The sequence below is a fragment of the Myotis nattereri genome, assembly GCF_964212035.1.
Source record: "Myotis nattereri genome assembly, chromosome: 1".
Taxonomy (NCBI): Eukaryota; Metazoa; Chordata; class Mammalia; order Chiroptera; family Vespertilionidae; genus Myotis; species Myotis nattereri.
In genome coordinates this window covers 71,013,158-71,040,657 of record NC_138075.1, presented here as the reverse complement: position 1 = coordinate 71,040,657, position 27,500 = coordinate 71,013,158, and the positions used below count along the sequence as shown (strand labels likewise).

At 42.9% G+C, this 27,500-nt stretch overlaps 1 protein-coding gene across 8 annotated transcripts in view; it reads right to left on the bottom strand.

The window, feature by feature from the left end:
• The window catches only part of MEIS2 (Meis homeobox 2), a 214,428-nt gene that overhangs the window by 15,612 nt on the left and 171,316 nt on the right, over window positions 1-27,500 (bottom strand). The window lies entirely within an intron of this gene.

The following is a 27,500-nucleotide window of genomic DNA, read 5'->3' as shown; positions in this document are numbered from 1 at the left end:
AGGCTGGGAGATTTTCCCCTTCGCCTTGCAGTCCCCAGCGCGGGAGACCCAGCTTCCCCCTTGCAGCTGGTCATAAATGGAGACCAGGCTCTGGCACTCTGCTTTCACAAGGTATTGTTAGGTCAGCAAAGCCATCAATTAGGCTGTCTGAAGTTTTATCACCAACACAGCAGTAATAAGTGCTGGCCAGAAAGACTTCTGCTCTTCGGCAACTCCTGCAGTTTAAGCCTGTAAAGTTAGGGGTCATTTAGAGGTCAGTGCCAGCTGGGGGCGGCCTTTCCAGTCTACGCGGGGACACCCAGGGCAGGGATAAGGTAACTGCCAACCATAAACCCAGCCACCTTTCAACCCACTAGAAAGGCAGAGCCTCAGGTACACATGGTTGAGATTAGAGCCCGAGAAACGTTTTCAAATCAGGTGGTGGCTGAATCACAGGAATGCGGAGGAGCAGTTATTTCGTCTCGGAGCCTGGATCTAATTTTGTTGGAAATCCAAAAATAAGTGCCTACTTCATGTTACTTTAATGTTTAATAATGCCCATCAAATATTCATGTACAAAGAGAGTAAGATGATAAGAAATCTCCTTTATTTCTCTAAATTTAATAAAAACAAAACAATTTCCCACCATTTGTGAGTTACCCTTGTCCCTGTGCATTTAATGACGAGCATTCCCCACACATCTGAACTGATGCACAGGATTCATCGGCTGTGCATTTTGGGGGGTGCTTGAAGGGAGAGGGGATGCCTAGCATTTAGCTAGCAGTCCCTTAAAAATATACTCATTTATAACATGTCCCAATATTTCCAGTGTCAAATCTCAAGTGCACGGGGACTTAATGATTAATGGTTCTGCATGGGGCCACAGGCAGGAACTGAAAATTCGTTCTTTGAAATTAGCAAAATAAATAAATACATAAAATAAAAAATAAAAAAATTCTGGGGCACGTTGGCAGCTCTGCGTTCGCGTTCCTGCGGAGATGAAGTCCCTTCGGAAGGCCAGCAGCCCACACTCTCTCAGGCCTCCTGTGAGCACTCCAGTGGGAATACAATTAGGCCTGAGAAGAATAGCTGCAAGGAAACCAAAGGAGTCTTTTGCATATGGTGTTTGTTTGCAAAACAATGAACTTCTTTATTACTTAAGAGAGTATGGAGCTCACTTGTCAAAAATGTTACACCCCTGCAGGTTTGGGGAAGAAAGTGACAGGCCAGGAGAGGTGAGAACAAAAGGAAAGTCGTAGCTGCGTATTTCTTCCCACCTGGCACCAGACACGTTGCTCAGCTAGATCACAGAGCCTTCCAGAATTATCCCTCCAATCAGAAAAGGAACTTAATTATCCACTCTTTCCTTACTGTTTTTACTGGGACCAAGGAGGTCTGCCCTGAGATTTCCACCCCCAGGAGCTCTTTTTATCAGCTCAGGTTAGGGCCCAGTGAGGTGCTCGGGGAGAGGGGCAAACCTTTTCTCTCCTCCTTGAAGTTTCTAATGGAGGACACACATGGCAGGGGTTTCACCTCGTTTTATGGGCTACTAATCCTGGTTTTGTTTTTTCCTATAGGCCAACTCTTTAGGTAAAACGAATTGCTATTTTTTCCCTTTTTAATTTCACCCTTTTGCTCTTTTATTATTTACATCTGGAGGTTGTTCCCTTATTTATGTCTTTCTCTCCAGTTCCCCCAAACACTCCCTTACTCACAGAGCTGCAAGGCATCATGGTTCTTAGTTCTCAGCAGGAGAACTCCACACTGTCTTCAAACAAATAATTACAGGGAAGGTTAGAGGTTCACTCAAAGGTCATTTCTTTGGATACTCATCAGAATGTTTACATTAGTAAAAACGGGGTCCTCTCAAAAGGTTGTTCCATGGGGGACACACAACAATGCAAAACATTAAAAAAGCATTCTGCGTGCTAGCAGGTCTTTATAGAAGCGCTGAACTTGGAAATGCCACTCCAGTGTTCCATTTTCAACTAGTTACCATGGTGTGGGCCGATGTTCACTAGCAGTTATGGCGATGGCCTTTCTTTGTCCAGCTCTACTCAACAAACATGCATAGAGGCCTCTGAAGGTTTTCTCCGGATCCTTTTACAAAGGGTCATAGAGATTTTGCTTTTTTCACTTGGGCTCCATTTGGCCTCTCTGAATTTTTGTTCTCAAACAATGTTTTTACTCCATCGTGCTGCATCTTGCCAGATTCATAACTCTACCACATTCTTTTAAATCACACAGAATTTTAAAAACATATGGGCCCCAATTTTTCAGAAATCTCTTGATGTACAACTCCTGCCAATTGTCAACTCCCCTGATCTTGGGATGTCTTATAAACGTCATAGATGTTATTATTAAAATTAATTAATGAGCTGTCCGTAGGAACATTTTAACAGTAAGAAATGAAATTACCCCATTTTGCTAATGATCCATAGACCACTCTTAAAAAAACACACCAATGCACATATAAAATGGAACAATTTAATTATAGATTAAAAATAAAATTAGGAGTAATTTTTTTCTTTAATATCACTGTGATGAAATTTCCAAATGTAGTCTTCCCCAAAATTATAGGACCTGAATTTTTTTTCCAAGTCTTCTGATCTATATTTTAAAGTGAATGTATTTAGCGCTCAAGCAGTAAGCAGAATATATCAACTTTTGATTATACTGAGATTTTAAAAAGCCTAAGTTGAAAATCAACTGATCTTCAATCTTTCAAGGTCCAAGCTCCATTCATATGGAAAAACACAACTCAATGGTTCAAAGACAGAAAACAAGATGTCTTAAAAAGGCTCAAAAGGTTTCTTGAATATTAAATGGGTCTTACAAAATAACATTTTGATGAGTTAAGTGTAAATGAATCAGACACATATGGATTAAGTTATCCTAGAATTTCACACGGGTTTAAAAAATAAGGGGAAAAGAGGGTCTTGGCAAAAACATTTTGGACTTTGCCAAACCCAAAACATTTGAAAAATTGCTGAAGACATCCAACTAACCAACATGCAGCAAGCTGCACCCAACTTTAATGAAAACCCCCAAAGTTATTTCCAATCCAAAGACTGTTAGGTTTTTCATCTGTATCTGATATAAAAAAAAAAAAGTTTCTAAGTCATAATGTCATCCCGAAATGATTTTGAAGTTGAGGATATATAATATACTCCTCTATTGGTACAAACAATTTAACCCAGAATTACAAAGTCTTCTTAGATATTAAATAGCTCTAAAAACATGCTGAGGTTTGTGCAACTTGCGTGTAAAACGTGCCGAATATGATAAATGCCATAAATAAAATGTGCTAGTAAGTCTAGTGCCTTATCCAGATTTCACTTAGAAAAAAATTTCATTAGCCACATTGTGACTTTTTTTAAGGGCTAGAGATAATTCCATTAGTGACTCCTTAGGGAATGAGTACCCTAAAGTGCACGAGTTCCATTGATTTGTATTGAACACAAAGTTCGTATCCAGGCTCACACAAAGGCTCTGGAGAGTACCTACTGATACCATCGACTTTCTAACTAAGTTTTACTAAAATAGAAAATGCAATCGTTTGTGGGACCCTTAAAAAGAATACACTACGACTGTTATGTTAAAAATAATTATAGAAATACATTTAATGACTTTCCAAGAATCACAGGGCCTTTTTGAGTCAAGTTGGAGAGATGAAAAAAGAATATTTTTAAAAAGAATAGACCCAAGATAGAAAGATATTGTTAAAATCTCATCTTGTTGTCTTGCTGGAGAGATATCTCCTAGAGACCTCCCTCTAACCCCACCTTAACCCCCATCCCCACCCCCACCCAAAAGCCAAACTTTTCAGCTTGCATAGTTTTCTGCAATTGAAATCTCACCATCTTGATTTTTCTTTTAAAGGCTTTTCACTCCAAAGCCTATTTCAGATTGATAGAAATAGGCTGAGGTGTCGTTCCTGATTGTTGGTTGATTTCTTTTCTTTCTTTCTTTTTCCTCCCTTCTTTTTAAATGGTTGATAAATCCCCTTTTTCTGGTTCACTAACTTCATGCCGCACCTGGTAACCAACTCCTTTAGGCAGCATTCCTTATGTTAGAAAGTGAGGCCTCCATGGAGTCACCTGGAAACCAGCCAGCCCTTAACACTGAGAAGGAAGCAAGACTCCTGGAATTGAAGCTTTTGCATGGATTGGTCTGGTCTAGGAAGGGGGCTGGCTTGTCGAAGAGGGATCAGATCAACTTGGAGGAAGTGTTGTAGGCATCGTGGGACTGGGGACCTGTTAAAAAATGAAAAATTTCTACTTCCCCACCTTCCTCAGCCAGGGCTCCTCAGGGAAGGTGCTTATTCACAGAATTTGCTACTCCTTGGTGCTGAAACAATGAAGCCTCAACCAAGCCAGTTATCAAGTTTCTTTCTTTTTTTTTCTTACTTTGAAAAAAACAAGCAAACAAAACAAAACAAAAAAAACCAGCTAGTCTTTCTGTGCTGTGTTATGGTCAAGAGGGGGAAGGCAGAGGTGGGTGGGTGGGAAGAGATCAACCAAAGAACTTGTATGCATATATGCATGACCCATGGACACAGACAATAGTGTGGTGAAGGCCTGGGGCGGGGGCTAGAAGGGGTCAAAGGGGAAAAGAAGAGACATATATAATACTTTCAATAATAATGATTAAAAAAAAGAGTGGGGTTTTCTCAGTAAGATACATTAAATTGATTAAATCAATGCATTAAGGAGGTCTACCTTTAACCATGTACTCGGGCACACAAATGATTGAGTCTTGTTGTAAACATAAATTTTTCACTGGTGGCCAGACAGTAGGTATTTTCTCGCAGACAACAGTGAGCACAGTAAGGTAAATGAAATTCGTGGGTTACTTAGGGACACGTTCATGGTTCATAACTAATTTCCATGAGCTGCAGCTTAATTTATAACTTGATAGGTACTGGATTTGTCCACAACTCGAAAGACAAATGAACTAATACTCATACATTTACAATATGAAAACATGATATTAATCTGGAATCACAAACCTTTTGTAGCTTTATGAATATGTCTTGAGTACTGGAGTGTCCATGTTGACATAAAAGGCTTTGGGCAAAATGATCAAGTAGATGCTGGTTATCTTTAGTGATCTTCTACAGTGTTCTTTCAAAATTCTTTCTTGTATCTAATTTTTCCCTAAAGTTACACAGGCTCACCTAGGTTCTTCACCCCACTTTGAGTAAACCCTTCTCAGTCACTATTTCATATCCCAGACTTCTCCAAAGAGCAAAGTGATAAAGAGCATGGACTCATATTCTCTGCCCTTTTCTGGCTGTGTGACCGTGGGCAAGTCTACTTAACCTTCAAAGCCTTGGTTTGTTTCCTATCTATAAACTGGAGCAATAATTGGGCCCAAATTGTCTTGAGGATTAAAGGAAGTACTATATGTAAAATCCCTGGCACAGTGCCTGGCACATAGAAAGAGCTCACGGAATGTTAGCTTATACTCAAAATGCACTCAGCCCATACCCCTCCTAAAGAGCTCTGTTCTGTTATAGGTAATAATCAAGACTAGGTGACCTGGCCTCTGTGGCTCAGTTGGTTGGGCATCATCTTGTGCACCTAAAGGCAGCAGGTTCAATGCCCAGTTAGAGCATGTGCCCAGGTTGCAGGTTCTGTCCCAGACTATACAGGAGGCAATTAGTGTTTCTCTCTCACTACAATGTTTCTCTCTCTTTCCCTTCTGCTCTCTCTCAAGTCAAAATATCCTATATAAGAAAAGCCTAATATGCAAATTTACCAAATGGCAGAATGACCAGTCAGTAGGGGATGGGCCTGGTGAGCATGCATTGCCAGGCCAGCCAAGGTGGGTGCCAGCGGGCAGAGGGAGGGGATAGCGATGGGGGGCAGGGGGCGCGTGGTGACCAGCGGCAGTGGAGGGGCAATTGGAGGGCAGGGTCGGCTGCTCGCTGGTGGGTGCCATCCACCAATAAGCCCACTGGTCGCTTCCTGCAGAGGGAGGCCAGACTCGGCTTAGGCCCACTCCCCGCAGTCAGAAATCCCCCAAGGGCTCCCGGTCTGCAAGAGGGCGCAGGCCAGGCTGAGGGACCTCCCCCACCCCCACCCCCCCACCCCCCCGCACCCAGTACACAAATTTTCATGCACCAGGCCTCTAATTATATATATAGTCTTTAATAAAAAAACTAGTAGGTGGGTGGCTATTAAACCAACTCATGCTGAGTTGATAAAATGGTAATAATCTGTTGTACCCCAATGGGTAACATGTGTCCACCTTGCAGGGTCTTTCCAGAGATCCCAGCCAATCTGAATGTATAATGCCACAGTGGGGATGACTTCAGACACTAGAGCAAGCATCTGCTAGGGGCTAGCTACTGGAATCACACAGTCTCTTAATGGTTCTCTAGATCCCCATGGACCAGCCACACCAACCTCACCCTGATCTTGTTAGAACTGCAGAAATACTGTAGTCCCTACCCTGGCGCTGCTGAATCTGAACTGCATGTTAAAAGACCCCCAAGTGATCTGTGCACATTTATGTTTGAAGGTCCTGCTCGAGATCACATACCAAATAGATGATCTAGTACAGGCGTGGGCAAACTACGGTCCGCGGGCCGGATCCGGCCCGTTTGAAATGAATAAAACTATTCAAAAAAAAGACCGTACCCTTTTATGTAATGATGTTTACTTTGAATTTATATTAGTTCACACAAACACTCCATCCATGCTTTTGTTCCGGCCCTCCGGTCCAGTTTAAGAACCCATTGTGGCCCTCAAGTAAAAAAGTTTGCCCACCCCTGATCTAGTACGTTGCCCAGGAATAGGAAGTTGCAAAGATCAAGTTTTACCTATGAACCTACCTACGAAGATGTAGGCATTATTGTCTTTGGTTATCTTGGATCTAAACAGTCTTTTAATCACTTGCCTTGGGCGACAAACAATTTGTAATAATTTAATTCATTTCATTCCATCTGTACCTCCTAAGAAAAAGTTGGGCCAATAAGCCAGTAACATGTTTTTATGAAATTTGTTATCTCTCAGGAATAGATAGGAGGAAGATGGTAGAGTTTCCTTTTTATTTTATGTAACTTGTGCTGCTTGAGTTTTAATAGTAAGTATGATTATTTTTATAATTAAAACAATGTTAAAGATGACCTGGAGAATTTGGCATCTTATTTGAGTAAGGTTTATATGGCCAAAAATAGACTTTTTAATAAGGGTATCGGAGGAATTTCCTCTAAGACAGAAAATTACCTTTTATTTCCTTTACAATACTGAGCAGCAAAGCCCACTATTCTCTAAGTATAATCGCACCTGATGACACGTAACACAATGTCCCAGCGGGTTGTGGTGTTGAAGCCCTGCTACTCTTACAGAATTGCCATCAGATTATTCATATGTGGCTATTTATCATGCACTATAAAAGTAATCTTTCAAAGCTACTTGAAAGTGAGGGAGGAGAAAACACACACACTTCCTTAGCTATTCATATCTAGGATCTATCCTCTTCAAGATAAAATACTAAGTCAATAGACATAAGCTGTAGAATATTACCTCATCCTATACATGATTTATTGCAGATGGAAATCAACTTGAAAATGAATTACTTTGAAAGTTTTACTCCTGACATTAAAATTCCAGATCTTTATACCTACACACCTTGTAGTGCTTCTGAAAACAACTCTTTGCGGACACAGAAGAGGCACCTACAACTTTATTGAACTCTCTCAGCCTAAAAAGCAGGAGCAATCATTTTTGAAATTACCAACACCCATTGCCTGCTCATTCACCTGAACGCTATAGCCTGACTGGGCTTTGGAAAATCAGCCAGTCACCTATCATCAGTGAAGTCCATTTTAGCCAGTTCTCATTATGTTCTTAGCCATTTACTAATTCAAGCTAAGAGGAGAAGATCCTGACAAATCTAGTATCTTTTTAGCTCTTATGATCACCTTTGATTGAAGCATTAATTTTCTATCCTACTTCTCAGTGGAAACCACCTCCGCATTAACTTGCCAAAAATGCACCAAGCTGTTTAGCGATTGCGTATTAGACATGTTTGAGGAGATCAAGGTGCACTCACATGCCCTGTGCTATGGATCTCTCTCTGATTAGCTTGTCATCTGCTCGGAAGAAGATGTAGGCTGATTCTCCCATACAGTCTAGCGGGCCAGCTGTTAGCTGCCTGTCAAGCCCTCAAGTGGACAAGTAGTCCAGGAGCAAAAATGTCACTCCTTTGATCTGGCGAGGAGCAGCTGCTGATTTATAGAGTAGGACTTTGTTCTTCCGTTCTATTTTACTTTCTTTCCTAAGGCAGAACCACAAAATCCAGGAGAAAAAAAAAGTGCCGTTCCCAGCAACATCAACAAGCTCTGACAACTGCAACAGGGTTTTTCTTGGCCCTAACAAAGCTCTCAGGCATCTCCTTTGACGCTCACCTTTCCCCCTCCCCAACCCCCCCCCCAACACCATTTTTTGCAATGCGGTAGTTATTGTTTAATTCAGCTTCTGTAAATGGAATGGACTGTGGCCAGCAAGCCTGGGGCATAAACACACCTGTATGAAAGGAGCCTTATTGTAGCAACCATCCACAAGCAGGCTCGCATGAACCATGCGTTCCTGGGTTCAGAAAGAATGCTCCATTTTTCCTGACAGCAAATTTTACACTAAGTGAGTTTCTATTTTTAATGCCACCAACCTATGGTGACCACATTTGAACTGTTTCCTCTCCAGAGGCATCCCACTCTTTAAATCAAAGAGAAAAAAGGATTAGATTCTTTTCATCTGTGAGCAAACAGATCCATCAAAAATGTTTATCCACTGTCTATAATATCAATCAGTAAGTGCTGAATTAAACAGCCAGAAAGGCTTTAGCAAATGCAATATCAAAGATGCCATAATGTTGATTTCATTACCACCGATTTATACTGACATCGGCTTCCCTGAGCAATATATAAGAGAAAAAAAAACAACAACAACAAAATCTACGTAAGCCATATGCACTGTCTTGTTAAGAATTAAAATGATTTCAACCACATGATCCTGTTCTCAATGAATAAATCTGTCAGGACAGAGATGCCCTGTCAGCCAAGTGGAGCATGAAACAATGTGGCCTTGAGATAAACTGTGAGAAGTCATCAGCCATATGTATATACATACATGTATGTATGTGTGTACACACACATGTGCGCACACACATATATGTATACACGTGTGTACAGGCACACATACGTACATGTGTACACACACACACACACACACACACCAGGTGATCAACTTTGCCAGAGATTAACCCTTGGCTAAGTTTTCTGTGCAGTGATTGAAAGGAAGAGTAAGAAAAAGGTATCAACTCTAGGATATTTAGACATATTACCACACAGGTCAAGGACAGGAATTTCATGGGTGGTGGGAATGCTAAAAGCAAAGGAGAAAAGAACAGTTGCTGAAAATCCTTGCTTCCACTCCATCATACCATGTTCTAGGGCAGGGGTCCTCAAACTTTTTAAACAGGGGGCCAGTTCACTGTCCCTCAGACCGTTGGAGGGCCGGACTATAGTTTTAAAAAAACTATGAACAAATTCCTGTGCTCACTGCACATATCTTATTTTGAAGTAAAAAAACAAAATGGGAACGAATATAATATTTGTAATTTGCATGTGGCCTGCGGGCTGTAGTTTGAGGACCCCTGCTCTAGTGTTTACTCCCTTCTTCCCTTTCACGCTTCCCCAGGGGAATAGAGATCGTTCTCAGCCTTATTTCTTGCTTTAGCCTATGTCCCCCTTTAGTCCGACACAAGTTACTAAGCACCCACCTCCTCTCCATTCAGAGAATTGTACTAGCAGATGCTTTCTCCGGGGTGTGTGTGTGTGTGTGTGTGTGTGCATAACCCAGTGAGAGACGGGGTTCTGGAGGGGACAGAATGAGTAGTAGGCAGGGAAAGAAAAGTGTAGAGAAGCAATGATTATGGAAGGCTTATTTTCATCCTTTTCAGTCCAAAAAATCAGAATAAATGATTTTTAATGTTCATAGTATTCTATGCATATAAGTCTTCACATCCTACACTTAGCAAAAGATAAGTTTAACAACAAAAATTTGACAAGAGAATACATAAGAAATTATAAAAAAGAAATTATATACAATACATAAATATATAATTATATGACACACTCTCTCTATAGATATATTAAGTATATATATATATATTAAAATTTTGCAAAGGCAGTCTATGCTTTTACAGATTTTCACTCTTACACCCAGAGAAACAAATTAAAAATCCAGATTGGAATAAACATAATAATTATAAAACAACAGAGTCCACACTCAGTAAATAAGTGTGATCGGGTCAATGAAAGAAGTCAGATGGAAGCTGATCACCAATTCTTGGCGGAGGACCCAGATTGAAAGAGCACAGGTTACTGGGAAGGACGGACGTAAGGGAATGGCACGTGAGAAGACACCAGGGCCCATTTCCACAAGGGAGGGTGAAGAAGCTGAGTTTAGACTGGCTCCTGGTTTGGGGTGGAAAACATGGCTACGGTTAATAGACAAGCTCCCCCCCAGCCCCCCACAGCTCTATGGAGATATAACTGATATTTAATGCTGTGGAAGTTTAAAGCATTCAACATGTGGATTTGATACTTATTTTGCAAAATGATTGCCACTGTCACATTAGCTAAAACCTCCATCATGTCATGCAATTACAGTTCTTTCTTGTGATGAGAACATTTAAGATCTATTCTCTTAGCAACTTTCAAATAGATAATACTCTGATGCAGGCTCCTGAGTGACAAACTGAACCCCTAAGGTTCCTGCATGGTGACATGATAAAGTAAAACATGGTGCTGAGGAAGGTCTAGTCCAAGAGCCACCTATAGGATGAACTGATGAGAAGCTATACACTGAGCAGGTAGAAGAGGGAAGGAAATGAGCCCTCATGAAGGCGGCAGAAATGAAAAGGTGGGGCATTTGGCTTGGGGAACGGCTGATGAATTGTGCTTACTCCACAAAGAAGGAACACAAATGTAAAACGTATAAGCGAGGATCCACCTGAGCATCTACGCGTGGTATGCTACCGTATACAGTGGATGGAGACTGACACTGACAAAGAATTGCTATTTGATGCGTTTAGGAGAGGAAAGCAATTTTCCAAACATTTCCTTTGCGTTGACAGTGGGACTTCAGGCTGAGACGCTGTACAGGCCACTCAAGGGATAGCACAAGAGAAGAGTGAGAGGTTAGAAAGAAGCGACATGAACTCCAAAACCCTCTCGTTTCATCAAAACTCCAAAACTAGATGCATATTCCAGAGCTGTGGCAACAATTATGACACACTGCTTGGCTACTTCCAAAAAACAATTACTTCCTCTTCATACAGCTTCTGGCTTTTACAGAGACGCCCACCCAACAATGGCTGGCCATGCCAATTCTCAGTGAGAGTCTGTGATCTCGGTCTGGTTTCTATCAGATCCAGTTGGCTTTCTCCTTTACTTCTGAGATAATAGGTGTGACTTGATGTAGAGGCTGATGAGAACATACCTGTTATTCTGGAAACTGCTACACTAAAACTTGGGTTCCACTCCATACTTAACAATGAAATGTATTCCAGAGTTTCAAACACCGAATACAGGAAAATACAGACAGGAGACGGTATGTTTTACGCAACATAACACAATCCAGGGTGGGTTTTTCTCTAGGTAGTGACAACTAATTTAGAAGACAACTGATAGGACCGCCTATTCCATTTTAAAGGGACTCCATTAAGTGTGATGGCTTCCAAATTGTGTCCTCCTTTCAAAACATATTTTTCTTTTTAAATGGGCTTTTAAGGTGAAAAATATGGCACTTCCCCCAAAATGGTGTGGAAACAAATGGTTCTCAAGTCTCTATTCTTCAACGCAGGCCCAGCCTCCCCAAGGCCAGCCCTCTGAAGCCACAAGGTGTTTGGCAGGAAGGGGTGTGCATGTGAGTGCCCCGGAGGCCCTTTCATTTGTCTGTGGGGCTCCTTTTTCTCAAGCAGCAGGGAGGCTCCGAAGCCCAGCGAGGCCGGCGGCAGTGTTTGCGCGCCCGCTCTCAGCCTTCTTTCCATCCTCCCGCTGGTTTAAAAGAAAGGGCGTGGCAGAGGACGCATGCAGGTGGTGGCAACCTTCTCGGGGCCCTTTCTCAATACCACTGCTTTCTCTAACGTGTAGCCTGGCCTCCTGTTCGTTCGAGAGGCTGAGATTTTAGCACTTTTAAAGGGAACCATACGTGAGAAATCTCCTAGGTGTTAAACTTTAGAGTGGCTTCAACCCAAAATATGACAAAATGAGATGAAAACACAGAAAGTCAAGTAATATTAAGAAAAAGATCCAACAAACAAAATATCATACATATGCATTTATATCATAGTCTTTCTATTTAAACCAAATGTTATTTAACCAGTTTTTACTGGCATCTAGTATAGGTGCCAAGGGGAGAGGGGGGTAGAATCAGAGATCTAAAAATTTTCTAAGTCACTTCAAATAAACTATAGTTCTCAGAGCAATGCATCTAACAAAAATCTTTTTAAAATGTTATTATAACATATCCCATTATGTCGAGAAGCAAAACAGAAAATCTATTCGTGGACATATGACTTAACGTCCTCACATTGACGATGTTCAAACACCCACTACCAAATTCCAAATAATATTTCCTGACTGCCTTTTCTTAATATCAAATGAAACCTCTTTTCCTTTGACTTGACAGCCAGGTAGCATCTGTACCTTCTCCAGAGATGTCATATGCAGTCTTGCCAATGTGGCGGTATTATTACCTACAAAATTTTTAGCATCATCCCGTAATCATAAAAGATATAAAATATATCTTTATAAATCACAAGAGACTCAGTGAGCCAGCAGTTTCGCCACAACTGCTTCAGAGGGTTAGTTAGTGCATTCCCACCCTCCCCCACCCCCGATTTGCAGAGGAATAAAGACATCAACTTTTGACTCTGACATTCCACATGAAGCTAAAAGCTCCAACAGACAAAGAAGCAAACACACTGTACTGCAAGTTGAAAAAAAATTTAGATCAGATTCATATTTCACATCTATATGAATTAAGTGGTTTAACTTAACCATTAGAACTAGAAATGATGGCATATTTAAATTATCTTCATTTTCACAGTACAGATAAAGTAACGTCATCATCTACCAACAAATAATTTAAGTTAGAACTTGGTTTAACTGCCTCAGATTCTTACCTTGGAGACAGGTAATGTACAAATAAACAAAAAGGTGCCTGGTCGGTATGGCTCAGTGGTTGAGTATCAACCTATGAACCAGAAGGTCACGATTCAAGCCCCCTGGTCGGGGCACGGGTTGCTGGGCTTGGTCCCCAGTGTGGGGCATGCAAGAGGCAGCCAATCAGTGATTCTCTCTCATCATTGATGTTTCTATCTCTCTCTCTCTCTCACCCTTCCTCTCTGAAATAAATAAAAATATTTTAAAACAAACAAGCAACAAACAGGCAATTGATAAGTATAAGTTAATATGCTAACATACTAGGAACACACTATTCCTTCTGTCTTTTCTGGCTTTTCTTCAATGGCCACTTGGTCAATACACCCTTCAAAATTCTTATCCGATATCACTTCTTTGAGATAACTCCCCTGGCCCCGCCGTCTGAGGAAGAAGCCCATCCTCAGTCAGTAGCACCAGGCTAACGTGCCCATCACAGCGTTCAGTCAACACCATGCTCACGATGAACTAGTATTTGTCTAGCTTCCCACCAGCGAGCCTTAGAGAGCAGGGACCATATCTTAATTCTCTGTGACTGAGATTGAGTCCAGCTTATAGTACATCCTCAGTAAAATGTGTGGTGAAGAAAACCTGAATGAGTGGATGAAAATAGGGTTCCCTGTCTTGGAAATAACGTGGGATTGAGAACAGAAGAGCTCATAGGGATTTTCTTTTCCTTATTTTGCAAGAGGCATAGCTGAATCCCTGATGAAATGATTGTCCCTAGAATCAGGCAGAGCCAAGCTGGAAAATAACTCTGGCTTCCTGGCTCTGGTCTATTTATCTTTGCAGTTAGACACAACTGAAGATACAGACCAAAGGTTCAAGGTCTGAGTTCATCTGAGCATTAGAGACACCAGGCAAATCCTAGGTGCTGAGTCAAGGAAGAGAAGGACTTGACTTAGGAGAAAGTGGGCATTAGACTTTCCTAGGCTGGGAACAGGTGCTGAGTTACACTGGGGCATGGTAAGTCCAGTAGACCAAAGAGGAGAGAGCAAGCTGAGAGTAATGGGAACTGAGTATATAGTTTGCTGATACAATGAAGCATTATGCTGTGTGTGTGTGTGTGTGTGTGTGTGTGTGTTGGGACAGAGAAACAGTGAGTAGGAAGTAAAGGAGGAAAATGTGTGAGATGGAGACAGAAAAGGAGGATAGAAAACTTGCTTTAAATATTTTTTCTCGTATCTTTCTAGGGAAGTTTTTCTCAAATCGTGCCCGGAGGGACACTGCTGTCACTAGGGCAGTAGGTCAGAAATGTAGGGAATCACACGCAGGGAAGCACAATGAAGATGCTTCCTTTGCTGCAAGTTATGCCGCAGCCTGTACTAGGCTAACCTGTGTCAGGAACCTCAAAGAAGGAGCCACGGGATAAATCAGTCCCTAACCCTAGTTATTGAGATTGGAGGGGGGTTGCACTAGGGTTCCAAGGATTTGAAAACTGAAGCAGCATTCATTTTGTAACCCAAATTGTATTTTTAAGCCATTGATCAACTTGGAATAGAATTTCCATCTTCAAATTTGCCCAATGCAGACTCAGGTACGGGAAGCATCTGTAGGGCTCTTGTTGTATATCTCACCTGTTCATACGCCACCTCCCACGGTTACTATAAAACCTGGCTACTCCATAGACCTTTGACCCCAAAAATGTTTGCTGGCTGAATGTTCTCTCGAACATGTCTATCTCAAAGGTGATTTGATCATTAGAGAATGATTTTAGGCTGGGATGTTTTCTCCAATCTTTCCTTTTTCTCACTTTCTCAGATTCTCCCACTCAATAAAACATTTTTTAAAAACTATCATTGGGTATTTTGCTATGTATGCTTACAATTTCTGCTTCAGAATGCAACTTAGAAACTGAAGACTCATCTTAAATGTAAGATAAATTTTTTTGTAGCACCTTCTGCGTTTTTTATTAATCGGAACTGCGATTGTGCTGTGGCCATCTAGGTTAAACATGTCTATTACAGGTGTTAGACATATGTGTATGGAGAGGGAGGGAGGGAGAGAGAGAAAGGAAGAAGGAGGAGGAGGAGGAGGAGGAGGAGGAGGAGGAGGAGGAGGAGGAGATGGGCAGGATTTAAGGGGAAAAGAAGAGAGAAGGGAAAGAGACAGGAAAAGAGGAAGTACTCTTGGCTAAAGTACATCAATGCACATCAAATGCTCCTTCCTGCCCTCCCCCATCTACTTTCTTGTTTACGGAGTGTACAAGTGCACAATGAGCTTTTACTTGTAACTGTGTTAAACGCCACCTGCCTGCCCGGAACCCCGCCGTCTGGGGCTGTGGTCAGCCTGCGAAGGGCCCGGTGCTCTAAGGGACGCTGTCATTCAGGCCAGCAGCAGTGCTTCACTCCAGGAGGCAAAAATGACTCAATTGTTGGGCTTATTGACTCCAGGGAGCACAGCTAGTCTATCATTACCACGGAGTGCAAACACCCTGAGCTCTGTTTTGGCCCCCTTAAAATTACTATTTGCTGTGAAGGATTGGCAAAGCAATTCTTAAAATGATGGGGGTGAAAGTCAGGCGAGCGCCATTATGGGCTTTTCCTTCCGTTTCAGCAGAAGCGAGCAGGACGGCCTCGTCCGAGCCTGACCCACTTCTTTAACCTCCGGCTCCCTTTGCTGCATTCACATATCCTAACTGGCGTGTAAGCCCGAGGGGAGCCAAGAACCTCACGGCCGAATCATGGTTCTGTTTTTGTGGGTAGCCTCTCCCGGGTGGAAATTAAACCCCAACAGAAATACATCTCAGATCCACACAGAATCCAGGAGGAGGAGGGACGCCCCAAACCAAATGCCCAACCGCAGTCCCGCAAAGACCACAGCAGCCAGGGAGAGGTCGGCTAAATGCTACACCGGAGGAACTATTTGAAAACCCAAATCAATACAATTAAGTAAGTTACAAAATTATTTCCCCGCCTCTTATCCGCTCCCCTCGGTTCATGCCCAGGACGCACTGACGCTGCATAATTGCGCTCAGGATGCTCAGCTCCGAGCCGTAACGAGCTGCCTGTGCACAAAGGCAGCGAAAGCGGTTTCCCCACAGAGTGATCCTCTCAATTATTTATACTTGCAACACTTTCACATAATGGCAGTTTTAAAATCAAACAAACAAAGCAAACCGTGCAATAAAGGAAGGAGACATGAAGGTGTGGGGCCCTTTCCCTCTCCGCGTTGAACCCCAGGAGGGAGAGGCAGGCCGTGGAGTGTCAGCCGAACTCCGCAGACAGAGAAGTCTCCGGGGCCTCGCCACCCGATGACATCAGAGCTTCGCCAGGGCCACCTGGGTGAGGGATCAAACAAGCTCCATACCCGCCTGGCCTTGCTCTGTCGTACCCAACTGTATAAAGGGAGGCCAACTTTATTTTTCCCTTTTACAAGTTTGCCTTTGAAAATTCCTAACTGGACGACTTGACCCCATCCTACTCCTAAAAAAAAAAAAAAAGGTGCTAAGCTGTCAAAATGTCAGTGGAGACAGACAGTGGCCATGTGTGGCCCAGTTGTCCCCCAGGCTGGGGAGGGGCTGCCACCGTCTGAGGGGCTTGTTTGCACTGTCCACACCGGCCTCTGCTCCATCGCTACAACCTCATACACAAAAGGGCAAACGGTGCTGCACTATGTGGGGACAGACAACAGACAACCAAGGGCACGTGCGACAGAAAGGCCGCATTCTATCACCGTCTCTAATATTTAACATTGGAGTCTGTTGCGTGAACTGTGTGCTGCTGCCGCCAGCGCTGACCTGCTGTGCTCCTGGTACCGAGCTCGGTGGCTGCTCAGGTAGATGCTCAATAAACGCTAGCTCGGTGGTTGTTCCAAGTTCACCAATCCACAGATGTGGTTGAGGAGCTTATATATTTAAAGTGAACTTTACACCAGATACACAAGTAGACCTGCATGAAATCTACACTTCGTTTCAGAGTCTCTATGAAAAAGCGCAGGTTCCGGCCTTTAGGAAGTAGTTGCTCACTTTACTAAAAGAGTTATTCTCCATTAAGTACGTCACCTATCTGCCACTCGTAAATCTGTGGCAGAAGATATTCATTCACAATGTCAGGGAAACACTGCTTTTAGATCCCCTATTAGCCATTTCCAAATAATAAATGTGAAGCAACTATTTCTTTAAATTCCTGCAGGAGAAGATTATAAAGACATAGTAAAAGAGTAATAGACACCTCAAAATTTGTCTCTTACAATATGCCTGCAGACACACACATTCCATTTACACACACACACACACACACACACTTGTTTTTCATAAATGTGACTTGTGACTGGAGACATCTCTTGACTTGTCACTTGGTTAAAGAAAACAACACACCATCCCTTAAAAAGATTCTTCGCCCACCCCCCCACCCCCCCACCCCGGCCCAGCACACAGGTACTATTGTGAAAGGTCAGAAGGAAAAAAAAAATACCCAATGCTGCAAGGAAACCAGACCATGACCCATAACCCACTGCAGACAGGCTGTGGGTGGGGTCATCGGAGTGAAGAAGTTGGGAATAAGATGGGATCCACTGTCTTGTTTTACACACAGCCTCACCCTCACAGGAATCCAACGAACTAAATATCATATTGTGGCCACCTGCTGATTCTGAAAGCTCTTAGCCATCTAGAGCTAGGAATGGACCCCGTTTTGCTAGCTCCTCCCTTTCTTCCTGCCACTCTCACTTCCAAGATCAAAGGGCGTGGTGCTGTGATGGGAGCAGAGGGATTGTGGACCCAGTATAAAACCACACCCTGCTACTTGGCCTCCCAGCAGCCCTTGCTGCCTTCAATACAAAAAATGATCTCTCTAAGTGTGTGCATGTGTGGTTACAGACTCGACAAAGGAGAGAGGAGAAAGCCCATGGTGGAAAGGAGATTAAAAACACATCCTTGTTGTCGGCAAAGAGAAATCGGAATGAACTTGGATGTATTGCAAAGATGTCCTGCGATGTGCATAACATATTTTTCGAACACACTGGGGCAACGACTAGGGTATGATTAATCATTGTGTGAAAGAAGTGTTCCCTGTTAAGGTCTAGCAGGGAGTTGGGTGGTTTCTGTCTTTTCAAATCTGGGCCAGCGCTGAAGGGACATCTCAGATTCTGTGCATGGACTCCAGTTCGCGGGAAAAGCGCTCCCTCTGGCAGTCAAAACTGATTTAAAGGTCAGTAGATTATGGGTGGAAGTGAGTTGGTTTGGAGAGTAAAACCCAAAGCTGACTGGGGCTGAGAAGGTGCGGCTGTGGTCCCTGGGAGGGCTCCACGGGTGGGAATAGAAGTTGCTATCCGTGGCTTGAGGGCAGTAATATTATACGGCCCTCAATTCCCACATGTGACAGATTCGCAAGAAACCTTAACCTCTATTTTTTTCCAGCTTTCCTCAACCACAGCAACAGACTCATTCTTAGCAGACCAGCCAATTAACCAAGCATTTAAAAAAACCCACAAATCTATAGCAGCAGCTTTGCAGGACACAGAGAATCATTGTTGTAATGAGTTGCTAAATAAGTTGAAACAAGACTCCGGTTGATACAATTAATTTTAAAAATAATCAGAAGAAATGATTCTTTCTTTGGAGCACCCCGTGTGTTGGCTTTCATGTTTCAGTTCGCAGCGACCTGGCCTTTAGCTTACCCTTGACTGGTGGCAGATCTGATAAGGGCTGGCACAGATATGCTATGCCTGGTTTACAATTTGTTTTGCAACATCCCTTCCCAGATACACATAATCCAAGTACAACTTCTTAAAAAAAAAAAGTGTTTACTTGTCCTGGGCTCAAGGATTTTTTTTTCCTCTTCTTAATGTTCCCTCAGGATGCTGGCTTGCAACCTGGAAGAGGCTTGGATTTCAGCTCCAGTCTCCAAGGTATTCTACTGTTCGGGGGGCCATGCGCTGCGAGGGAAGCTCTCTACCTTGATGATTTAATTAATGGGATTCCTTTCATTATTATGGGGATTTAGTTTCTTCTTGCCTCTCAGTGTTTGGCAACACTGATTTATGTTTTATATTTTGAAGGAAAATTTATTGTTCTTTGACAGCTGAGGCTCGGCAAATCCCTGGCACTGAAGAGACCCCAGGGAGGTGTCGCCGCTGCCCTGCCCACCTGTATGCTGTCATCTCTAGGGCCCTCCAGAAGTGAGAAGAACCATCAGCTGTGCAAGGCCCGTCCCATGCCTCCGCCCTCTGATAATTACGCCAGCAGGGGCTGGCCCGTTCCCATTTATTTATGAATGGCGGCATTTGTAGGGGGATCGGTAACCGAATCACCGATTCATCTGAGTGAGGCAAACCGTCCATGAGTCTTTGGACTGGATTTCATCTCTTGACCAAATGGAGCTCACTGAATTACATGGCAGACTGTGTTGTCCTTACTAGGATGATCATGGCTGAACCCAAATCAAGGCGCATTTTCTATATATGAGCACACTTATATGGTCAATAAAAATGTTTGAAATATGTACTAGAGAAAATTTGGCAGGGATGGTTTCATGATGCTACTGGATTACCATGCAAACTCCAAAGTCCAACAAATTCTGACTTGGAGGAAAAGTGAAAAATATTTAGTGAAAACTCTAGAAGACTTGTAGCAAATTTATATTTTAGGTGAAAAATTTCAGGTATCAGTTCAAGTCAATAATTTGATTATAATCAACATCTCCTTTTCTCAGAGGGCATCATAATTCACCTCCATTCATCTTACTATAATTAACGTTTATTGAGCGAGGCCATGAACTCAGTGTATATATGTCTCTTCTGATTTGATTCTCACAAAAACCTTCCCAAGTAGGTAAGAGGACCAGCTTTCCCATTTGATGGCTGGGGAAACTGAGACTTAGCATATCCAATACTGCGCCTCAGGTCACACTGTTTGTGAGTGGCAAGGTGGGCCTGAGGTCTGACTGACTGTGTTCCATGTGAATATGTAGAATGGGCTCCACTTTTTTTTAAAATGTATTTTATTGATTTTTACAGAGAGGAAGGGAGAGGGATAGAGAGCCAGAAACACCGATGAGAGAGAAACATCGATCAGCTGCCTCCTGCACACCCCACACTGGGGATGTGCCCGCAACCAAGGTACATGCCCTTGACCGGAATGGAACCTGGGACCTTTCAGTCCACAGACCGACGCTCTATCCACTGAGCCAAACCAGTCAGGGCTGGGCTCCACTTTTGAGAGTACATCTATGACAGTGACCAGAAGGAGCCAGGGGGTGAACTGCCTTCCCAGATCTCCATGTTGAACGCCCAGTTCCCATGTTGAATGCCCAGTCCCCAGGACTTCAGAATGTAACCGCATTTGAAGATTAGGTCTTAAAAGGGATAAGTTAAAATGAAGCCATTAAAGTAGGGCCCTAAGGCAATACGACTGGTGTCCTTCTGAGAAGAGGAAGAGGCCCCAGGGATGCGGGCCCACAGGAGAGCAAGTAGTGAGGACACAGAGCAGGCAGCCATGGGCAATCCAAGGAGAGGGACCTCCAAGGAGACCAAACCTGCCCACACTTTGATCTCAGGCTTCCAGGCTCCATAACCATTAGAAAATGAATCTCTATTGGTTAAGCCACCCCGTCTGTGGTATTTGTTACGGCAGCCCCAGCAGACTAGTGCAGAAGGTAACACAGAAACAGGAGCCAGAGGAAAAGCAGAAGCCAAGCCTTAGATTCAAAAAGATGGTTACCGCCTCTCCCTGACCTCTGGGGACACCCCGCCCTTGGTGGTGTTGGTTCCTGCCAACCCGGCATACACACTGTGTCTAGCCTTTATTTTCCAGGAAAAGTGAGCAAACGTTTTAGAGTGGCAAATAGGACTGCTAAGGCCCCAGAAACACAGTTAGGAGAAGGAAGCAGCTCTATGTGTGAGAACTGCAGTGTTATTCAGAGAAGGGACAAGGGAGAGGGCTGCTGAAATAGGTGGAGATAGTGTTCAGCTATTTGGAGGATCTGCCTGAACATAAGCCACACACACACACACACACACACACACACACACACAGAAGCACGTGCGCACAGTTGGGAACTAAGACATTAGGAATATTTAGGGTTGCTCTTACTGTCTTAAGAGAGGTCTGCAGCTGAAACATCTCCTGGGAATCAGGGGACACCTTGATAACACCCAGATCACAAGCTCGCTTGGTTCTAAGAGACCCTTATCTGATATTTCCCAGTGATGCAGGAAAATGGAGCCAATTTTTAGATACAACATATAAAACAGAGCCTTGGAAATGACTCGATTTATAGATCAAAACATTTCACTTATTTAGATTCATAAGCCAATAGGTTCTAAGGAAGAATAAAGAATGAATATAGCCGTAGCTGGTGTGGCCCAGATGGTTAGAGCATTGTCCCGTGTACTTAAGGGTCTCAGATTTGATTCCCGGTCAAGGAACATACCCAGGATGTGGGATCCATCCCCAGTTGGGGCATGTATGGGAGGCAACTGATAGATGTTTTCATGTCAATGTTTCTCTCCCTCTCCCCTCCTCTCTCTCTGAAATCAATCAATCAATAAAAAAAGAGTATGGAAAGTACATGCATGTAATACTATAGTGGCTAGCATTTTCAAAATACTTAAAATCAAGCAATATAGGTATGGGAACGTGGTCTGGCTGGTGGAGCAAAAATAAATTAAAACAAGCCTCACTCTGAACCTGGCTCAACAGGTCCAAGCCAATGTTCTCATTCATTACTTGTGCGGGGTTATATGAAAGTTGTACTTTCGGAATCTGAATTTTTATTCAGACTACCAGGATCCCCAAATTCAGACCATGACTCTACCTTAGAAATTCAGACTTCTTACATTTTTCCACAAAGGAAGTTCTCAGTAGATTTTTACTTTCAACCACACTCTAGGGAAATACCTGGGGAAAATGTTACCTCGGGCTACCAACGCATCATCGCCCTGAACATAACCTAAAAGGGCTTTGGGTCAATGAAATAAGGGAGCAAGAAAGACTTGAAGAAAATTAACACAATGGTGAGAAGCGCATGCCATAGATGTGGCTAGGGCTTCTTCACATACGAGGGCAGGTTTCAGAATGGAAACCTCTCCTCGCTGTCTCACCTCCACCACTGACAATGAAGCCCATTCCCATTATCCACGTGGTACCTTCTCCCTTCGGTCTCCTGATTTTCCTGCTTTACCTCCTGTCTCTCATTGACAGTCTTTGATGATGTGGAGAAATTCTAAAATATACAATTCTTGATCCTCTTGAACAAATCTATTTTCAGTGTCTGCTGCCCACTTGGCAGTGCACTGAGGGCCTTAGGCGAGGCACACAAAAGAAGAAGGTGTGTGAGAGGCCACATTTGCCAAGTAGAAAAAAAAAAAAAAAGCATTCCATTTGGGATTAATTGCATGCCCTACGAATCTCCTGATTTAATTGGAGAAACAGGACATACACCTATCAACCAATCTGTTAAGTTTTATTTAATGAGAAAAACAGCACAGCTTAATAGAAAGAGCGTAGGAATTAGAGGTCTGGGCTCAAACTCTGGCTATATCAATTACTGTGTGGTCTTGGGCCAGTTCTTTTTTAAAAATATACCTTTTATTGATTTCAAGGAGGAAGGGAGAGGGAGAGAGGGATGGAAATATCAATGATGAGAGAGAATCACTGATCAGCTGCCTCCTGCAGGCTCCCCAGTGGGGATCAAGCCCGCACCCGGGGAATGTGCTGGGGACCAGGAATCAAACCATGACCTCCTGGTTCATAGGTCGACCCTCAAGCACTGAGCCACACTAGCCGGGCTGGGCAAGTTCTCTAACCTTCTGTGTCTTCATATGCTCAGCTGTAGAATGAGAATTAATTACATGACCTACTTCAAAGAGTTGCCCTGAAGATGAAATGTGAAGGCCAATTTGTACTGTAAAGGCATCAGAACATCGCCTGAGAATTACAAGGAAAAAATATTGAAATCATTCTAAAATAAACTTCTAACATTTACAATTCTCCAGACACTGCAAGGCATACCCAGATGAAGAAGATTCAGTCTTGCTCTCAGAAAGCCCGACGTTGAGCAGTAAAGAGATGACCACACCACCAGATATAAGAGGCTACGCAGCAGGAGTGGCCCCAGGCGATGGAAAGGATGGACACGTGGCAGGTGAGAGGGAGACGAGGCGGGGCCTTGGGCTTCTCCGTGAAGGATTCTGATTGGCGGAAATGGGGAAGGACAGCAGGGTGCGGAGCATACCAGCAAGAGGAAATGACTTAAAGAAGTATACAGAGAACGCAAATACTTCCAGCTAAAGCACTTAGTAGACAGGTACTAGAGTGCCGTTAGAAGACACATTTGAATCCTGGTTTGCACTTTCTTAGCTATTTGTCCTCTCTGATTCACCATTTCTCATCTGTATAATGGAGAGGATCTACATCAAAAATTTATTGTAAACACTAAATATTTAGCCAAATAGCTGACATATTTGAAACAAAATATACTTAGATATAGTGATTAGAAAAATCCCCACTATCACCAAACAATTTTAATTAGTTTCTAGATTATGGGTACAGAGGCCCAATCATAACACTCATTTCTGATATCACTTAAACACTGGAGGATGCCCTTCCAAATTTATTTGTGTTATTAACTTACAATTAGTCATCATTCATCATTTTATCTATGACGTACCACCATTAGAATGTCAATGGAAAAAAGTAATCAGTGAAACAAGTTAAATGTTTGGCTGTTTTGTTAAGATTTACCTTTCAGGGTGTTATAGGCACAGATAGGCATGAACACAATAGGTGGGCCTTTGTTCAGAACTCACAAATTACTCATCTAAATATTTAAGCACACGGGATTAAATACTTACTCTAGTCACAGTTCCTTGAAGTCAAGGACAATGGAAGATAAAATACCTATTGTTTGGAGCATGGGTATTAAAACTGGAATAAGAAAAAGGAGAAATAAAGGCGTGAGACTAAGGTTTCCAGGAACACTTAGCAACCTGTACATCTCTTCTGCAGCCACCTTTTTTAATTCTCAGAAATCTTAGAACGGTGAGGGTGAGACGGATGCAGAACCCGTTTTGCTGACTAATAACAACAGGTTTGCTGACACTCCTTTAGTGTGAGCATGTGTGCGATGGTGGCTCTACACACGGATCCCAAATGTGGGCAAAAGCCTCCATGCTGACTTTTGGCAGGTGACAATCTCTTATTCTTCATTCTTGCCAAGTGAAGAAAGCAGAAATACAATCTTGACCTAATTTATTCTTAGAAACACCTGATTTTGAAAATTACACGAATCCCTTAATTTTAAAAAAGGGAAACTTCTGCAGCAGTCATGTGGAATCATGTTTTTCTACATCCTTTAGAATGAAACTGATCCATGGGACATACATGGTGGAGGTTTAAAATCAACCAACACGCAGGACTGGGACGCCATGGAAGAGCCCATCTTCTATTGGAAAAGCACACCTCCACTGCTTCAGAAAGAAATAAAACTCTGTTGTTCAGTTTCAACCCTGAAGAGTCAAGTAGAGTGCGTCAATTTTCTATTCGCTAATCAAAAATGGTACGTAAAGTTCTCTGGGATGCAGCCTTGCAGAATAAAACTGGCAAACCACGCACAGTAAACTGGCCATGAGGTGTGTGCCCTGGTGAGAGGTTGTCACCAAGAGAAGATGTCCTGCAGCGCCTGTGAAATATGTAGGACTGACCAGAAGAACTCCATGTCACCCATGGATTCCATCCATCACAGGATCAAAAGAAGTATGCAAAACAGAAAGAGAAACGATCAGTTCCAGTAGAACATGAGTTCTGTTCAAGAGACAGTCACTGGGCCTGTTCTATAGGTCATTAACTCTCTCCCAGACCCAGTTTTCCTGATACTGTGTGCTATTTTATGTGGTTTGGAATCATTTCAGGAATTGATTTTCATACCATTTTCAAAGCAAAGCACAAACAAGGCTCTTCGTCTCTTACTTTAACGTATGGTGCACAAGGTTGCTTTTGCCTCGTTGCCTTTGTCTTTCTACTCTTGACCCAAAGTGGGAAAAAGTTTGGTTCACCCTCTTGGGTTGTTCTCATAGCTCATATTTCAGCACCAATTAGCAATAACTCCATCCTCAAAACAGTGTGGAGACTGATATACTAGTGACCTCCCAGCAATCATTGAAAAAAATAAAATTTGAGCGGTCCTGCCAAGAAGAGTACAGTTAGACAGTCAGCACTAAAACAATAAGAAACAAGGACTCAAGTGCTAATTAGGAAGAAGAGGGAAAAGCAGCTTACACAGAGAAACCAAATAGAGCAAAATGAGAACTAAAAATGGACTTACTTTGCCCTTCAGATTGAGGGCTTAGCTGTGGGAAATCTCACCCTCAAAGGTCAGGCATGGAGAGACATTCTCAGACTATCCAAACAGTCCCATGGTCACTGACGTGGAAATGAATATACTTCAATAACATTTTGGCTGAGGAATATAACTTTCATTGGGCAAAGATGCCTCCATTAACTTAAAGAATTAAGAGCTCTTTCATGGGACACTGGAGCCTATGGGAAGGAATCGGAGGTAGTGGAAGGGAGGGCCTTGGGTTCAGAGTCAGACACTAAACGTCTGGTCCTGGCCTCACACTTAAGAGCTTTGCAGCCAAGAACAAGTCACCAAACCCTGAAGAGCCTGCGTTTTCTAATTTGTAAAAAGTGAATAATAACTTAAACATCGTTTACGTCACAGGACTGACGTGAGAATCCTATGAGGCAGCATATATAAAAGTGCCCCCAAAGGTTTTAAAATGTAAGTCAAGTTGGTAAAGAGGTATTTTATTAAGAAACCAAATGGGTCGGTTTTTTCACCTCATTCTATACTCCTGAGATCCCTTCTTTTTTTTTTTCCTTTTTAATGTCAAATTTTATGGAAGTTCATTTAAAAAAACAGAAACAAATGAAAATTCCTGGTGGGACATAGTCTCCTCTTGTTTTCTTTCTCGTTAATATTTTGCTTGAAATTGTGTAGATCCCTTTGGGAACCTCAGTTTTTCTTGTCGTTGTAATGGACACAGAGCCACTTTCTGTGTAGTGTTTTAAATGATTTAGAAGAAAGCCTCCTGAAATATAAGCCTGTAACAAAACCGGAAAATATGAAAGTCCTCTAGAAGTGAACAACAAAATATCTTACCTCCAAACAATATTTATTCCCATGAGTTGTAAGTCTCCTTACCAATAACATGTCACCATGCTGTTGGCAACAATAGGTGGAAACAAGCTGTACGTACAATACAAGGCGCGTTCTGCTGCCCGAGGGCACAAAAGGGACTGGTAACATCACCTGAATGAAGGCCATTCTATAATAAACCAGGTATGAAGCAAGGAAAGGAGAACAGTTTGCCAACAAGCTCGATGTTTTCAGGCTCTGGCCCATGTTCCCTTTTTCTTTCTGATAGCATCATCCTCTACTTAGGTTCTTTGGCCGTATATCCTCACTCTGCCAGGAAAACGTGACTCAGGCAATGCATGGATTTGATACCAGGCTTACAGAATGCAGGCTGCCGATTGGTTAGTTTATGGCCACCATACCTCCTTCAGGAAAAGTCAAGCTCTCCCCCCACTCCCCATGATTCAAGCTGTGCAATGTTCTCCAAAGCATTAACTCGGAACTGTACTGACGGCTCCTACCCTGCATTCACACAGGACTAACCCTCGCAGAAACAGGTGGATCACCACTAGCTGAGATTCTGCAGTAGGACCAAGGAGCATCTTGATATACATCATGTGCTCTGCGGGGTGGGGAAAGGGAGAGGAGGGAGGGAGGAGGGAGAATATAAAGAGCAAAGAGGGCAAAACACAAATAAAACTGGGAGCCAAAGTCCTCCTTGGCTGAGTGCCGCCAGTTTCCTCCAGCACATGAAAAACCGTGTCCCACATCCCCGGCCATAACCACACTGGTTTTGTCCACCTTGACACACTCAAAAGGGAAGCACAACACAGTCATTTTAAACGGCAACATCGCAAGCCATGCCATGTAAACTCCCTCTGTCCCGGTTCGGCTGAAACCTCTGTGGGGAAGGGGTTCTGCAGAGAATTCAAGGAAACCTAAGCAATGAGAAAACCCTTCCACCCTCTTCAATTACTCAAAAATGGAAAAGGAGCATCATTTTCCCAGAGAACAAACGCTACACAAGACATGCCCTTTCAGTCCTTTCTAAGGTTCTGTGACCTGTGAAACTACCTGCAATACCAGCAGGAGCAAGCCCTTCCCGAACAAATGCCGTGCTCTATGTGTACTGTGCTTGCTAATCATTACTTCATAAGCAAGAGGAGATAGCCAGTGGGGCTATAAATAATGGCGGGAATGTA